Source organism: Corvus moneduloides, chromosome 3 (genome assembly GCF_009650955.1).
Source record: "Corvus moneduloides isolate bCorMon1 chromosome 3, bCorMon1.pri, whole genome shotgun sequence".
Lineage (NCBI taxonomy): Eukaryota > Metazoa > Chordata > Aves > Passeriformes > Corvidae > Corvus > Corvus moneduloides.
This window is the reverse complement of record NC_045478.1, coordinates 102143237-102160606: the sequence shown is the minus strand read 5'-3', so window position 1 is coordinate 102160606 and position 17370 is coordinate 102143237.

Sequence of the window (17370 nt, the reverse complement as noted above, 5' to 3'; positions counted from 1 at the left end):
AGGGAAAAGAGCTCTCAAACTGTCCCTTGAAAGAAAGACTTTTTTTCTCTGAAGTTTTAGTCTCTCCTGCAAGGTTTCATTTTTACTATATTTTTAAATCAATCTACAGTGATTATTTAATTACACTGCTATCAATACAGCAACAGTATATCCTTAAAGCATTATAAATTCATACTGAAATTAATCTGCCTAGACCCCAGGGTTCAGACTACCATCTGCAGTCTCAACATACAATGGTCTTTTGTTTTGCCCTTCTAATTTAGCCTTTGGAAAGTCCTCTGTGACAGCCAAATCAAGTGGTTTCAGAGAGTGGCAATTCTTGCAGCTACTTTTCATCAATCATTTCCACTTTGTTCCCTTTTAAAAAAAGTGCACTCAATTTCCACTTTAATTAAGAAGCTGAAAACACAAGGTGAGGCATAAATAACAGAAAGACTGTAGAAAATACATGTCACCAGCAGAGCTGACTATCTCCAGAAATGAAATGGACTTTTCCAGGTGATTGAAGCACTGCTTTTAATAGCATCAAATGTTAACTACTGTATATCTCAGTGATCCAAATTGAGTCATATAAAACTTTGTCCTTATCATCAGGAAAATAAATAAATACAATAGAAATGTGCCACCCTCCTGTAAAGCTGTACCAGTCTGATACTCAAAGCTGTAGGACACTCTTTATAATTCTTTTTTTCCTCTTATATGAATCCTTCAGAAAGAGGAAAAGAAGGATTTTACCAGAAGAGAAATTTTGTGAGATGCCAAGGGAATATTTTCAAAACCTCCAGGTTGCAGGACTTCATCTTTTTGGTTATTTTTTCCCCGGAATTTTTGGAAGACAAGCAACATCCTTGCTGAAATAAAAAAGCAAATCAAAGAACAAGCAATAGTGACAAAGTCACAGATTTTTTGTTTTTTAATTGAAATGAAATAGTACTATTTTATTTCAGTGGCTATGGTCCACAGAATGCCTGAGGTCTGGTGTGTCAGAGCCTGTAGCTCCGTCTGAGTGCTGTTTTCACCAGCTGCCTTATTTCTCTTTTGCTGCATGTATGCCTTCTCCTAAGAGTTCTGCTGAGCAACATCCTCCCAGTATTTTTATTTATAGGGTAATGCATGGAGTGGTTGCCTGTGTCAGCAAGGCACTGGAGCTGATGATTCAGGAGGTCCAGCCCTGTGTCTTTGGTTTCACAGATTTATGGCACTGGCCAAGAAGAGGAGCTTACCCGAGTCTCAGGTAACCTTGCAACAGTTCAGGAAATTGTAGGATCAAACCCAGCAGAAAGTTTCTGCTCCCCATGGATGGATTACTAGTTACAGCAAAACCAATATTGCTTCTCTCTCCACTCTCAGCCCCCAAATTTTTTTGCAGTCAACATTTTCCCACAAGACTTCCTTGGCATTTATTATTTTAGTGTGATCTAAGCTTGGACAGTGTAACCTAGGACATGATGTACTGTTTTAGGACTCTGTGGAATAAGCTCGCTGCCTTGAGGGGTTCAGGGATGAGGGCAGAGGAAGAGAATAAGTCAGTGGAGAAGAGGGGAAAATTTGGGTTGCTGCACTTAAAGGAGGTAGCAGAACATGGCCAACCTGCTCTGCCAGGGAAGCACCGACATGTGCTGATGGCAGGGTCAGAGGATGAAACTTATTTCACCAGGGAGTCTAGAAAGGCAATTACCTAAAGTCACTGGACAGTGGAGAGTTAGATGTGGGGTAAAACAACAGATGACTTGGCTCTGAATGGCAGGTCTCCCCTATTAGCCTTGCTGTGCTAATTCCCTCACCTATAACTCAGAAGCAATAATAAGAATACTGATCTCCAGGGCTTTGTAGGCTTTTACCATGCAATTTATAAATGCTATTTGTACAGCACTGACTTCAACTCTGCTACTTAATGTGAATAGGCACTTAGGAAGCAGGCACACAGCAAGTGATGCCTGAACCTTAACAGTGCAGACAGCAACTCTGGAAAGAAAAATGCAATGACCTCTTTAGGGTATTTTTCTCCTTCTTCATGCACGGACTGCAGATTTTCAGCCAGGGGTCCCAGTGAGTGAGGAAGGTGCTGCTGTGAGATCCATGCACATCGTGCTCCTTGCTGGGTTTCCTCCCTGGCAGTGTACCAGGGTCAGGTGGACTCCCTGGCCACAGTGACTCCTGACTGTGGATTTCCTGCTCAGGCTCAGTGGGATGCAAAAGCCTGAAGTGGCAGAAAAACACATCTATAAATTAAAATTATTCTGGTTTTAATAACCGGAGTCAGGCAGAGAGAGGAGTGTGCACGTAAGCGTATTTGTAGAGAGAAGCCCCCTTTGCCTAGTGAAAGAAGGAAAAGTTACTCAAGCGGTTAGGCTAAAGAATAAGTGTATATACTGGCAGCTGAGTGAATATCTGCTTTAGAGGTGTGACCCCTTGGTCAAGGAGTGAAAAACTTTCAAAATGTTATATTTGAGAGAATGAAGTTTTCTTTAACTAATACAGTGTGTTATAGAAATGAGATTATCACAGAATCCTTCTGAAGTTGGTAGGTGAGGCCATCATGTTACTTTCATCACCCTGAGTACTGATGAAGCCTCTGTTATTAAAAGAAGTAACCATACATCTGAGCACAAAAGACCAAAGTTTTGCTCCCAGAACTGAAAGATAAAGTACAAACACTGCAGTTTTTCAGAACTCTTTTCCAAGTTCTCTTGATATTTTCAAAGGAGGAGTGAAACAGGAATCAAAATTAATCTGCCCTGAAACAAAATACACTTTACTTCAGGGTTTCATACAGAAAGATATGGTCAAATGCTGTCAATCATACCACCATCACATTTTACTGTGACTGTTAAGAGCTCAATTAAACCTGAGAAACGTTTACAAAGTGAATTTTTTTTATAGATGCCTTGATTACACCCTGTTCCTAAGTCTGAACCATGTGCCCTCCCTCGCCGCAGTACATGCTATAAACAGCTACCCTGAGGGGGGAGAATAGGAAGTGGAAGAATATTTCACCAGGTAATTAGTACTATTAAGACATATATATCTATATATATAGATAGATATGAACATATATTTAAATGTTACAAAAGCTTGGCAGGATACAGCATCTATCAATGTCTGACACACAAACATGAAAGCCCGGCCTCATTCTTTATTGCAAAGTATTTATATTGGAAAAATTGGTTAAACATATTCTGTATCCATGCAGACTGAGGATGTTTCACAGCACCACAAAGCAAAGTGATTCTACAACACACAAGAGCTGCTCTTGCAAAAGTTTAATTTTTAATGCTATAATTATTCTGTAAGTTGGACTGGAATATAGAAATATTTTATAAAGTCAAATTTTATTTATACCAACAGACAAGCAGGGAAATCTACTATTAGGTTCAGAAATAAGAAGGATGATTTCTGAGAAACAAGAGATTGCAAAGACTTTCCTACTTCATTATAGATCTGTGAACATTCAGCACTTTAATTGCCACTCTGGTAAGTACCTGTTATCTTGAAAAGTTTCATTTTCATGGCAGTTTTGGTAGGAAAATATCCACAGGCCTTCCAGATACAGTTTTCTTGCTTTTTCTGACCAACTGTTATTGTATTTCCCAACACACTCATTTTTTTTTCCTGTTTACAGTCACAGGGATTGGGTTTTTACAATACTGTTACCTAAAGGGAGGGAAAAAGCCAAGCAACTCTTGGAGTCCTCCTGCAAAAATAAAACCCCTCCTGAAGGTTTTGCCAATGATCAGAAAAACAAATGCCAAAATAATAAAAGGAAAGTGCTTAAACTTTTGCTCTATACTATTTAATCATCAGTATGGGTTCTCTTATTTAAAAACAAAACAAAAAAAAGCAAAACAAACAACTCTAATTCCATTTGCCTGCTCACTTCAGAAAGGTGTTTTGAGTGACTGATAAACACAGACCCTCCAGATTACGTAATCAGTGATGGTGCTCTCCTGCCAAGCACAAAGGAAAAAGCAGATTTTAAGCAGAAGGACCTGGGCATGCTGGGGATCCAAGGCATGGAGCTGTCTGGACATAGAAGCTCTTGAAGATAGCTACAAGTCTTTTGACTGTACACCTCAAGGATCTTTAAGGAGGTGGCCAGATTTTCAATACCAGGGGAGGCTGAAGCCTATGCACAAAATCAGACTCAAAGATGTCCTCTGAGTCAATGGCAAAAAAAAAGAATGAGTCCTCCTCACTGTGCTCTTGCCCTACTGTCTTCCCTGCACTTAGTGAAACCAATTAGGGCTGGACAGCTGATGGCTTGCAGAGCAGCACAGAGCACTGTGGAATTTCTCTTTTCCATGAAAAAACGTGAGGAGTTCCTTTGCCAGTGTCTGGAAACATCCCCTCTCAAAACTGTCTTAACTACCAGAAGCAAAGATAGATCCCTCCTCATCTCCTGGACCACCACAGGTTAATTGGCACTCACACAAATGACCACAGCTGCTTGCAAGATGTTGTTGGGTCCCCTCTGAGACTATCATTACCTGCCTAGAGTCAGTACAACACTGATATGTAATTTATTCCTTTGGAAGGGCTCCATCATCATATAACAAAATACCATAAATCTCCCCACGAATGTCATTGCCTTGGGATAAGCCAGCACTGAAAGGCTGGGGGGATTGCTTTACATCAGCTCCTGCTTTTTATTTTTTGCATTTGCTGCTTGGTCTTGCTGTGAGCTAATGATTGTTAAAGTGTTTTTCTGGCACCTTTGTTAGGACAGTGCCTCAGACACAGTAGATGGGAAACCAAACCGATGAGCATTAATAAAAGTTCACATGTACAAGAGCTATTTAACTGTGGAACAAAACAGACATTCTTAATTTTTTTTCTCCCTACTAGTTTAGGAGACAACACTAGGTGCTGCTTGTGGTCTGGATGATGGCACGGTCTTCCCCTGGACATGGACATTGTAGGATGAAGCCAAGAGGTGGCAGTACTCCTCCACCATTCCCAGCCCAGGAGGGGCCTCATCCCGCTGCAAGGTTCATCTTTGCAGCATCAATATCATCAGCTTCTCTGATTTATTTATATTTACAGCAGAGGGAAAATAAAAGTTCCATATTTCTCCTGGGCTGGAAGGGGTTCCCTTCAGCAGGGGAGCTACCTTGGGTTTTGGCATGCTGCAGCAATGTGGGACACCTCTGCCACCTCCACTGTACAGGAGAGCCCACAGAGCTGCAACAGGTCCCCAACTGCGGAGGAGGTTCTAATTTTGCGGAGGAGCATGGTTCTTAAAATGCCATAAACTGTGAACACACAGCTGCAGTAGTTTATGGACTGCAAAGAAACTCTGAGTATTTTACCCTGAGTATTAATTCAAAGGGCATGCTTTGTTATTTCCTGTTTCATTGTTGTTTGTAAAATGGTTTAATGGGTAGTGAGCAGTAAACTGTTTAAAATCTGCTGTGCACATTGATGCGGTTTTATATTGCTAGAGAGGGAAGGATTTCACTGCTTGGGTGTGAGGGAGAGAGCAAGATTATCCTGATAATGAAAACCACAACCAATGCATTTACTTTGGAACAATTGCTTCAATGATATTACCGTGTAGATATTTTAATCAGAAATAAAAGTGCTAATCCCCAAATGCAGGCCTAACAACAATCGAAACAGCTGCATACTTTCAAAAAAAAAAAAAAATAAAAAAAGGAAGCTTAGCTATTAGTAATGAGGTTTACATGCAGCCAAGGAGAGCATTTTCTGTCAAACAAAAGTGACCCTATTTAAAATAAAAAGGCAATGTTTACTAAGAACTGGTAATGACCTAATGACAGAATTGGTATGGATCACTACCTCATGGTGTCTAGGGTGTTATACCTGTGAAATTTTCTCATGGATAATAAAAACCTCTACCACATAGCAGAGGCAGTGAGAATGAGACCAAAGGGACTGGCTTGCATCCACATGGCTAAACTCTCTTTACCTCTCCTCAACATCATGGACTCATCTATCCTGATTTCTGGGAACAGTCCCTGCCTTATGCTCTCCCTTGCACAGTGCCCAGGAATGCTAGCTAGCACAGGACACTCTAACAATATAGATTTAGCAGGGAGTGTATTTACTACGTGGTTTCCTGAGCAGTGCGGCACTCCAGCAGTGAATCAGCAGAGATGGCTGTGCAAGAGCACCCATGTCTGTGTGCTGGCACTGCTTGGTTTGCTGGTGTGGGTGTAGCCAAAGAGGTTATGTGTGAGCTGAAGTCGCTGCCCACTGAGCAGACACCTCCAGAATAGCAGTCCCTTTGTGCCTGGCAGAGTTGCAGTCCCAGGCTATTGCAACATGCATGCACGCGTAGCTGGTTCTGTGTACTGCTCACTAAGCGTCCTCTGCAAAACTGAAACTCTTTAAAAAATCCATTTTCACTCTGGGTCTTTTTTTGGACTTCACAACACGATCTGTGAATTCTCAATATATCATGGCTGGGGTGAATCAAATTTTGGGCACGTTTCTGGTCCTTCTCCATGAATACACTGCCTCTCTTCCTTGTGGCTTTCCTGATTTACCTCTGTGTCAGACAGATCAGAATGAGTCCCTAATCCTGGTTTCAAAATAAACAAAAGGCAGTAAGACCTCCAGTTGCTGCAGAAGGCCAAATATTGAAAGGGAAATTCACAAGAAGAGATCCTCGTGCAGCCTCAAAATCCTCTGATCTCTATGGAGGCAACATAAACAAGTTGAACAAGAGTTACAGGGAGTCATTTGCAAGGTGCCTGTGTTCCTGAGAAGAGAACCAGGTATCTTGGCAAAAGGAACCCAGAAAAAAGGTGATTCCCATGTCTTGGAAAGATATGGCAAAAAGGTTTTTCTTCAGCTTCTAAAGTATTCAGCCTTCAAAGATGGTGGCAAACCCTATTTTACTCTCTTTTTGGAATATAAATGAAGCAAAAGGCTTTTACAGCAAGGCTAACTTCCATTATAAATGGGATCATGTAAAGAACTATAGTTTTCCTTGTTCAGTTTTTGTACATTTACTGAAAAACTTGAGGCAAAAGGGAAAAAGTTTCTTCTCACTGTAGTTAGGAGCAGTGACGTGGCTTCCCTGGGTTGGCCACTGATAAGTCTCTTGACATAAGGGCTTTTGGATTTTGATTCAGCATTAGCACTGGCCTGCCAAATTGCCATGAGGGAGCCATCTTCTCACTGGTTGTTGGTCTTGACTGCTTAAAATGCCAGGTCTCAGAGCAGGAAACGTCATTTTTCCTTCCATCTCCTGCAGTGGCATCTTGGCTTCAGCTGAGGGGTGCAAGTGCTAAGGTAAAAAGTCTCTTTCATCTGTATTTTTTCCAAAGTTTTAAAGTGGAGCTTATAAACATACAGCTGTTATCCAGGAGGAATATATTTGGGGTAGGATTATCAAAGAAATTAAGTGATACCCTAATTTTGCACACTTTGAACGCATTAGCAATTTTATGTCCATCTTCACTGAGAACAGAATTAAATCACTGTGAAAAAGCTTTTTGATAAATGCTATCTTTCTTTTCCTTTTTGAGAGTGAACACTCACCTTTTGCTAACCGGGTTTTAGGGGGGTTTTAAGAGGTCTTTTTAGATTAATTTTTTACATAGAGGTAACCCATCAATGTACCACTGCCTCCTTAGGAGAGGAGTTGGAAATGGTCAAGCCGGTTACACAGCTGGTCCTACCAGCTACCAAACATGTATCACAGGAAGAACATTTCTCATTTGTACAAAACCTTAAGCCAAAGTTAAGGGTTAGAATTCACGAAAGTTTCAAGATTTGAAACCATTCAGGGTATAAATAAGGTAAAAAATTATCCACAGACTTGTTAAAAAAGGCTGGTAGCAAACCTCTCTAGGTTTACTCACAGGCTTTCTAGTACTCACTGTCTCTCTCTAGGCCAAAAATTCTCTGAGGATGAACTTATTTCCAGTGGCTTTTGCCACTTTTGCTCTCATCCAAGCCAGAAAAGCAGAAAGTTGTAGCAAATAACCAACTAATACAACCCTAAGCCGTAGTAGTTAGAGCCGAGGCCAAAGCCACACCCTTGAACTTCACTGGTGTGTGGAGGCTACTGTAAGAGGCTTAGTAAGATTTTGCTTTGTAAAACAAGGAAAGGTCAGAGCTGTGCTTGTGGTGGGACAGCGCTGGGGAGATGCTAAATAAACACCTGAGAAAGAACCTTTCTCTGCTCCTGATGGACCTGTTCAGCTCAGTTCATTCCCAGAGTTTTGAGGAAGCAAGGACTGACAAGGCAAGAAACTCTAGAGCCCAGTTGTATTAATGGGGGATGGCACCACGGCTCTCCTCCTAGGATCAGTATCTCAGATCCAGGTTGTCAGGGGTCTAAGGCTACAGGTCTCCAGAGAGGATTCAAATGCTCTCTAATTTGCCCATGGTCTTTGTCTGAGGCTCATAGGGAACAATCTTTCCACTAGGATATCCTTAGCTTAAATACCACAAAGCTAAAACAATCAGCTGGAGCAGCACAGCAACTCAAAGTAGGAGAGGTGGGGGCCCAAGCTTCCTAAAGAGTCAGTAGGGATCCTTGATATCACTGAGGTGTGATTCCAATGGCAAATAGTAAATGTTTCCCAGAAGAGGGAGCTGCAAGGGAAGGGTGTTTTCCCTCCCTGGACCTCAGATTGCTGTCTGTGGGCTGCATTTTTCCAGCTGTTGAGAATTTGGTAGGGGATAAATACCTGTTAATGGAGAGCTTGTTCTTCAGAATTATAGTGGGGATGGGACTCCTGAGGGCAGAGTATCTTCAGAAGGAAGCAATTTGTACTGACTCTTCCAGCCAAAGCCTCGTAACTCTCTCAGAAAGACTGCCTAGCCCAAAAGAGTCCTCAAAAGGTCAAAGCTTGCTTTGTGGTTCCTTAGTGGAGCCCAGAGAGACCTTGAAATTAAAACCAAATATTTAAAACCGTTCATGTACTTATTTACAAATTAAGGGACAATTCTTCCTTTTCATTGCCAAACCTTCATTATGTTTGCAATGAAGCATGCGTGTGAACAGGACCTGTCTCCTAGCTCTGGTCACTTCTAGTCACTATTAATTTTTGCAGTGGCATGAAATGGGCTTTCCTGACAGAGTTGGGAAGAGTAACTCAGCTATGGCAATAGTTTAATCTATTTTTCTGTCCATGGCTTGCATAAAGATATCATAAATAATGGTGTCAGTGCTTTTCACATTAAATCCCTGCACCTATAGGATATCAGAGAAGGGCTACAATAGGGCTGTATTGTCTTGACACCATAAGGCTCAGCAGAGATGGTCCCACACCAAGTACACCAGTGAGATGGGAGTGCCTGGCAGCATCCTCTCCTGGGCCCTTTTCCTCATTCTTCCTGTGACAAGGTGAAATTCCCTGTTCAAACTTGGGATGACATGGACTGACACCTCTCTTCTACCCTCATCCTGACCAAGACTGATTTCTCCTCAACTTGTTTAGAATGAGACTAGGGCCACCTGTGCATGAGCTGTCAGGAAACGTGGTGCTTTCATTTAAACAGCAGGCAGCTATCAAAACAGCAATAAGAGAAGCTATCAGGCTTAATAATGGCATGCATTAAAAGTAAAATAACTCTCTGAGGTCCAGTAATGTTGCTTTTACCATTTGTCAGGTGTATAATCACTCTGGAGAATAAGAATAGTGAGGTCTTTGTAAAATCATGAATCAACATTCCCAACAATTCAAATGCTGTGAGTAGGTCAGGTCAATACCCTCACATCTCAAAAAACTACTTAAGCCCCCCTGCCTCCTGAGACCATTACATCAATAGATGCCTCCACTACTACAGAAAATGACAACTTGCAATGTAATACCAGGAGATCCCCTTTAACAGCTCCTCTATATTAACAGCTGCTGGGCTCTGCTCTGGGCATTTGTCCTTGTTTCCAAAACCAGGCCATATATATTCCTCTGGCCTTCCATGAGAAAAGCTTTCATTGTTTTCAGGAGGATCTCTTTTGCTTTTAAAACATAAATAATGGAATGAAGCAGGTAAGTCTTAAGAAAAGACAATCAGAGTAGGAATCCTAAAGTGGTTAAGTAGGTTGTTTCCAAGAACTTAAGATAGTATGGTTAATATTCAAAACTATGCACTTCTCGTTCACTGAGATTTGTTTTCAGCTTTGCTGTCTTTATATCAGATAAAATCCGAGATATATTGTAGTTAATGGCAAAATCTATGACTTCAGGAGACCTAGATTTTACCCACACAGTTTATATAATGATCTGTGTTCCCACACCTTGTAGTGCTACATTTATTTGTTGCACTTGCCATTTCCCACTTCAGAAAAGACAACTTCTCTCTGCCTTAAACCTTCCTTTATGTCTTTTGCATATGTTGTTAAAACGCAACCACGAGTGTTGGCAATGACTGAAATGTTACTGCCTCAAATTATTTCCACAAGAGACAGGGGGGAAAGAAATTGAATGGAAAGATTTTTTGCAGTATTTTTTTTTCTTTAAATAATGTCACAATGCTGTAACTCAAGCACTGCTCTGAATGTCTGTGATACCTCTCTGGCCACAAGACAAGGACACTGTGGGTAGTCCTGAAGTCTGTAGGCAGTGACCGCACCCCTGGCTTTGCCTGGGCAGAAAACCCAACACCTACCTGACTCTTGTCTGATCATCTCTCCACCAGTGAGACACAGCACAGACTTGGTACCTCCTCTACTAAATTGACAGTTTTCACTAAAATTCTGGGTATTTAGTTATCTTCGAGCCTTCTACCATGTTTTAAATTCTGTTTGGAATTGACTGGTGTGTGGGACAGATTCAAAGTGATAAATACAACACCTGCTTTTGACATACCTCTCAGGTGTCTCTAAAAGCAAGAAGGACAAGCTATGTATGAGCTGTCTTTCTTGTGATGCTCACTAACACTTGGACTTCTTATGATTTAAGCCGGAAGAAGGAAGTACAAGGTTGGATGAAGTTATTTCTAGTGATTCAATTATACGGAATAGTTCCTAGACTATATCTGGATGAAGAAAAGATAAAATTGTGTTGGAAATATCTTAGACCGTGAACAAGGGGGCTTCTTCCAACACCAATTTCTTTCAATATTGAAATATCAGAAGTTTTTGAGTATGAATTGAAACACGATTTTACAAGAAGTTCACAGCATGAAAAATCACTCTGCCTAGTTCAGCAAGGCACAGTTAAAAAGGAAATATATGAGAATGGAGTTTGACTGATACGTCTTTAATGTATTTATGCTCATAACAACTCTGTTCTCTTCCTGACCTCTTGTTTCAGTTATTTATTTCTGATGTTAAAAGTTCAGGCAGCAAATGCTCCTTGTGAGCTGTAATCAGTTTTCTGAATGGCGAAAGAGAACAATAAGATTTTGTAGCAACTGAGATGCATCTCAGCCCTCGCTGGTGAAAAATGTAAGCTATAGAAAGTCCTTTTCATCTTTTACTAAGGGTCCATTATTTCTGTATATCTCTTTTCTATGCCTTATGAAAAGGTTTGTACAGTAAAGAATGACTGACTATGTAGTAGTTCTTTCTTCTTTTGCCAAGCTCTTTTTAGCTTTGGCAGAAATTCCATTTTCCCTGTCATCATCTAATGTCTATTTATTTTACATTGCTACAAAGCCAGTGCAATTCCCTCATAAATCCCAGGTTGTGAAGATGAAGAAACATTTTGATTCCTTTTATTAAAATTCTCCAGTGTCCTCTTTATGATTCCTACCATCTAATTAGGTTTGGAAAGGTCATCAGTTTGAAAAACTTTTGGAAAAGAATCAATTGAATTAGGAGATCAGAGGTTGCCAAATGCCTTGCATTTCTGTGCTCTGAAATACCTGATCCATCTTGGTTGTCACAGGTGCCACAAGAGTGCTTGTCACTAACTATTGATCTAACTAACCTCATAACCTCACTCCCTTTCTTTCACCTCCGCCCTCCTGTCCTCCCTGGCTCTCTTGTACACGCAAATATATGAGGGCACACACACACCACCTTCCCCCCCCCCCATTAAACTCCTAGGAAAGTGAAGATATAAAGGTATATATATATACCTTTACTCTGAATGCTATTTGAACAATTCAACATTCTCCACAGCTACCTAAAAAGAAGATAGGAATAACAACAATGGGAGGCTCCATTGACCTAATGGCACCACCAACGCAAAGTTGTGAATATTTTATGGAATCAAGTTGGGACAATGTAGAACAATATTATGTTCATCAGAAAAACGTCAACTTTTTTTGTTTTTTCCCATTTTGTAGCCAGTTACAAATACAAGAAATTTCAAATTATTGCCCTCCCAGTGTGGGGAGAGAGAAAGTCTTCTAGATCATATTACTTCTTGCAGTACAGTAACAGATCCCTCACATCCCAAAGGTGTAAGTCTTGGCTTCAATTCTAGGAAAAAATTTTAGAAGCAGACAGCCTCAGAGGATGCTGCGATGTTTTCTGAGCTTGCATGGTGTAGACACTGTTTCACAGCTACTTGGTCACTAATGAGCTCACTGTTAATGTGCTGCAAGACTGAAGCTGGAGCTGCCAGTTAACAGGCAGATTCCAAAGGCACTGTGAAATAAAAGTGAAAGATTAGAAGTATTGCATTGAAGCAGCAGCAGAAAAAATGCATCCCCCTGGAGTGTTTAGAATTCGAAGTCTTGGACAGAAGTAATCCCAACTTCATGCCTCTCCCTCCTGCAGGGAGGGGTGATTGACTCATTCTGTCATCTCATGCACAGCACAGAGTGGCACAAAAATCAGCAAATCTGGTCTGCTAAAAATGATGAGTAATATACCTCCTGTGAACACACTCACTGTCTAAAGAGATTGCAAGGGGGCTGAATTTGCCTTCCATTGGTATTTTTCAGGATTTCACTTCTGTTTTATTAATGTTAGAGTGAAGTAGTAGTTTGTTTTTCCCTACTTTTATTAGTTCCATCTCAGTTTTGAGTTCCTAACTGTGACATAACTTATTATATAACCACAAAATGATTGTGATATGCACAGAAAAGTGTAAGGTTAAGCACTTTATTTTTGCAGCTTTTATTCTGGAGTCCCCAGAAGGCCATGGATGTTCTCCATTTAACAGCCACTGTCCCCCTACTGTGCCTCTTCAGCCCTGAAATTCAGTTCTGCTGAAATATAAGGCTTATATGTTTTGCATTGCACTTTAGTATTAAATATGATTCAAACAGGACCAAAACTCTGAGATATCTGAACTTTTAATTTTTTTGCTGTGTCTTCTTAATCAGAAAAAAAAATGTTGAACTCTTCATGGCCTTCTTGTGCTAATGCATCATTTAAGAGGACATTAAAAACACATGAGTTCACTCAAGAAGAGGTTAGGAAAATGTCTTTTAATACAACTGTATTTTATGAATAATTAATTAAAACATGCAACGGCAGAGTGATTCGGAATTCCATATTTTGAACCTATGTGTCTTAAAGGAATGTGTCGCACACAAGAGGGTGCATAAGTGAAGTCTTCACCATTTGCAGGGAGGAGTATTTTGCCTTTCCATATACTGACATCATGACTCTGGAGAAGTGAACAGAGACCAAACGTGAGGGTGTGTGCATGGGACTCCTCATCCCAAATATCCCTGGTGGGAAGTTGGTGGGGAGTTGCATGTGAGAACACAAACTCTGGCTTTTGCCCTTTGCCTTCCTGCTGTGACTCAAGGGCTTTGCCTTGTGCCTGGCACCAGTTTAACACAGGCCTTGCCTATATAAAAACAATAACTGTGCCCATCTTTCACCTTGTGCTAGTTTTTAGCAACCAGTATCAAGTGGATCAGACACTCTGTTCTTCCTAAAAAGGGAGGACAAGTTAGCCCATGCTCAGATTCTCTCTTGGCAGAGAAGTGTTAAATAGGTCTTTCCCAATACTAATGCAAATGTCAGTCATACATCCTCAGTGTTCATAAAGGCTCATCTGTGCTCTTGCAACTGAATGGAGCAATGACCAGAAACTCCTGGGAATAAAACCCCCCTGTGTTTCTGAACTTTCTGCCTTTCTAACAATTAAAGAACTAAGGAAAAAGCAATCAAATTTATGAGACCTGAAAAAAAAAATTAAATATTATCTACCTCATAAAATGAACTTTTAAACCTGAAGTCATATTTCTTCAAGCCTAATACTTTAGTTTATCTTTGATCATTGTAAATTATCCCCAGTGCTTGGGAAAGTAGTTGGCAGCATGTACCATTGGAGTTCATTCTGCTTTATTTATTGAAAAATGCTAAAAAGTAAAACACTGAAGTACTTCACATTAAAATGGTATGAACCCACTAAGATAACTGCTTGTAACTGTCTGTGTAAAATTATGGTCACAGTAACCACCTCTGGCTCCAGAACAAACTTTCCATGCATGTGAGAGCCAAATGCATTTGCTTACTCAGATTTTCACTTGAATGATTATCTTTTTTCTTCCTTTTTTTTTCTTCACATACATGAAAACCTTTAAAGGAGAAGGATGGAAAAAGGCATCAAATACCTGTCACCTTAGCAGATGATGAATCATTACAAAGAAGAATCCAGACAACTTTCAGTGAACAGTTAATTTCTCTCCTTCACTGACACCAGTAGCATGTGAATGCATACATAATTGCACAGGGCAGATTAATTCCCAAGAGAGATTTCATTCCTTCCAGAAAATGGTTTTCTAGTGCCAAGACCTCAGTTCTCCAATAAAGGAGTCATAATAACTAAATATCAGCATGCATTCCCCCTGCACCGAGTTTTGCACCACCAGGCTTTGCTGTGGTGTCCTGACTTGCTTGCAGTCCTAACAGAGCCATTCACTGGAAGCCAAATTCCCATTTTGTAGTATTTGACTGCCTTTCACTGTATTAATATTACTGTTCATACTACTAAACACCTCACAGATAAATAGCTACTTATATAGCCAGAGCAAAGCTCCTGCATTTTGACTGTCACATTGCTTTTCATTCTTGCTTAAAAAAAAAAAAAAAAAAAAAAAAGTTAGGAAAAACGGGGAATTTTTGAATTTCTGGCTGTTTTTCTCTAGGAAAACAACCATGCCTTGGGCTGGGGGTACTGTTACCTCCAGACTTTAGCAAATTTCCCTAGAATATGGTGTTGTTGGCTCTTGAAGAGTGACTCACAGCAGAGGAACGATATTCACACAGAACAGTGTTCAGGTGCAGTGGGGGAGCTCTGGGGAGTGGGGAGCTGCTGCCCTGCCAGGCACCACCATGAAAGGAGGGCTTTCCACAGCTTCTGGTGATTTGGAAGGAGTTGGGATCTGCTGCCATCATGGAAGCAGGGTGCCGCCATGGGCTGGACTTGCTTGCCTGCATCTTGCCTTGCTTTCCTGCTCCTGTGAGACAGCAGCTTCTGCTGCCTTCAGAAGAACAGCTGTTCCCTCCATCTCACTCCATGCTCTGCCCAGAGCTTCCAAGCCATACAACTGGCATTGAAGGGTGCCTGAAATCCTTGTTTGAGACAGGACACAATTCTGGGAAGACACACGTCCTCCTGCGTCCCACATTTACTTTGGTAAGTACTGAGGGAATGAACCTGGGTGGCCTCACATCAGTACTTAGGCTCATTTTATTGGTTTACTTGTCCATTCCCAAAGCTTTGCAGCTGGTCTTTAAATTTATGGAAATGCTATTATAAATATTAGAAAAAACTGACTCCATGGGCTCTTGCAGCCTTTTCACTGCGATATGATTTATTTCTAATCCCCTCATCTCTTTGCTTATTTATTTGGTCACCCCTCACTGAAGGGAGCTCCCAAGGTCTGAGATGGTCTGTGCTTTGATGCTCCCAAGAACCCTTCCAGAATCACCCGGGTTCACCAACTTTTGGATCTTTTATGTGAGAGCCTATGAGCCAGGCTTCCTTTTGGGCTGATTTGGGTGTTTTTGGAGAATATGTGTCCAAGTGTGGTGAGAAGAACAAGCACTTCTGAGGGCCATTATGTTGGATCCACTCTTTTCTTGCAAACCTTTGCAATCTCCAAGCTGACACAGAAGAGTTCATGCCTTAGCGCTTTCCAGGGTTTTAGCAGAGAATCTCTATTTTCAAAGAGCCAGGGCAGACATTGTTTGGATTTCATTAGAAACTCATCAGACATGCTGGATCTGAAATCACTGCTGCCCATGGCCAGCTGGAAAATACCCACTTGTTGCAAGGAAACTCTAGCCCACTAATTATCCTAAAAAATTCATGTAGGAACTTTCTTGACCCATTTTTTTCCTGTTCTTTTTCCCCCTTGAAAACATGGATCAATTGCTTTCTTAGAAAAATTTAGCTGATTTCAATGTCATCTTTTGGGAGGTTTAATCATCAAAAAATGTACAGTGTTAAGTTATGTAGCATAGCTGTCACAAATTAGCAATAAATAATGTCTTGAGAGACTTTATGGCAGGGAGAAACATATGAGTTTTGAAAAAAAACCCCAAGAGGTAACAAAATTATACCTCATTTTTAAATCTAAACATTATTCAAACTTTTAGAATATGAAATATTCAGTTTAGCTATATTATCCACTATTTCTCATTTTAACATGCAACTGCACTTTTGGTTTCCAGCTAGGACAGAAACCAAGGGAAGCCAAAATACCTAGACAGGAACAGATAAAAGCCAAAATATCGAGACTGGAAAAGACAAAGGCCAAAATATTAGCCAGAAACAGGAAGCACTGGACATCTTACAAGACAACCTCCATGTTCTTGTGAGATCTCCAGCCAGGGGTGCTGACTGAATAGGTTCAAATTATTTGTACAAGCTTTGAATAATTATCTAAATCTTTAGATATTTAGCTGAAGCAAACTTAAAGTCTGAGTCTCTCACAATTCGTCTGTCACTTGAATAAATGACCATTTCTCAGATAGTAAGGCAAATTTGGAGTGGGAAAAAAACCCAGCTAAGGCATCAAAGAATGGCTTAATAGTAGATGTTTCTATCTTCTTTCTAGGGTATTAGGGAAAAAAGACTTTTCCAAATAGTGATTAATTCATTAATTTTTATAGTTGTACAGTTACTGTTTGAATTCTTTTTCTTTCTTTTGGCGCTCTTAAGCAGGAAAAAGCAGCAAAAAGGATTCCAAGCAAGTTCAGCAGACAAGAATGGCCAAAGGGCTGATGTTTCCTCCTGCTCTCACCATTACTCACCTCTGTACATCTGACCAGTGCATAGACCACAACAGACCATGGTAGAGCATGTGTTCACTTGATGTCCTTAATTTGCTGCCTGTGCAGAATGTAGTATTGGATCCCAAACTGGATCACTCTCTGGTATCTGATTCTTTGGGTGCTTATTATTATTATTATTATTATCATCATCATTATTATTATTATTATCACTCTTACTATTACTGCTGTTACTGTTATTCCTACCACTACTGCTATTATATTTGCCAACACCTGCCTTGTAAAGAGAAGCCTTG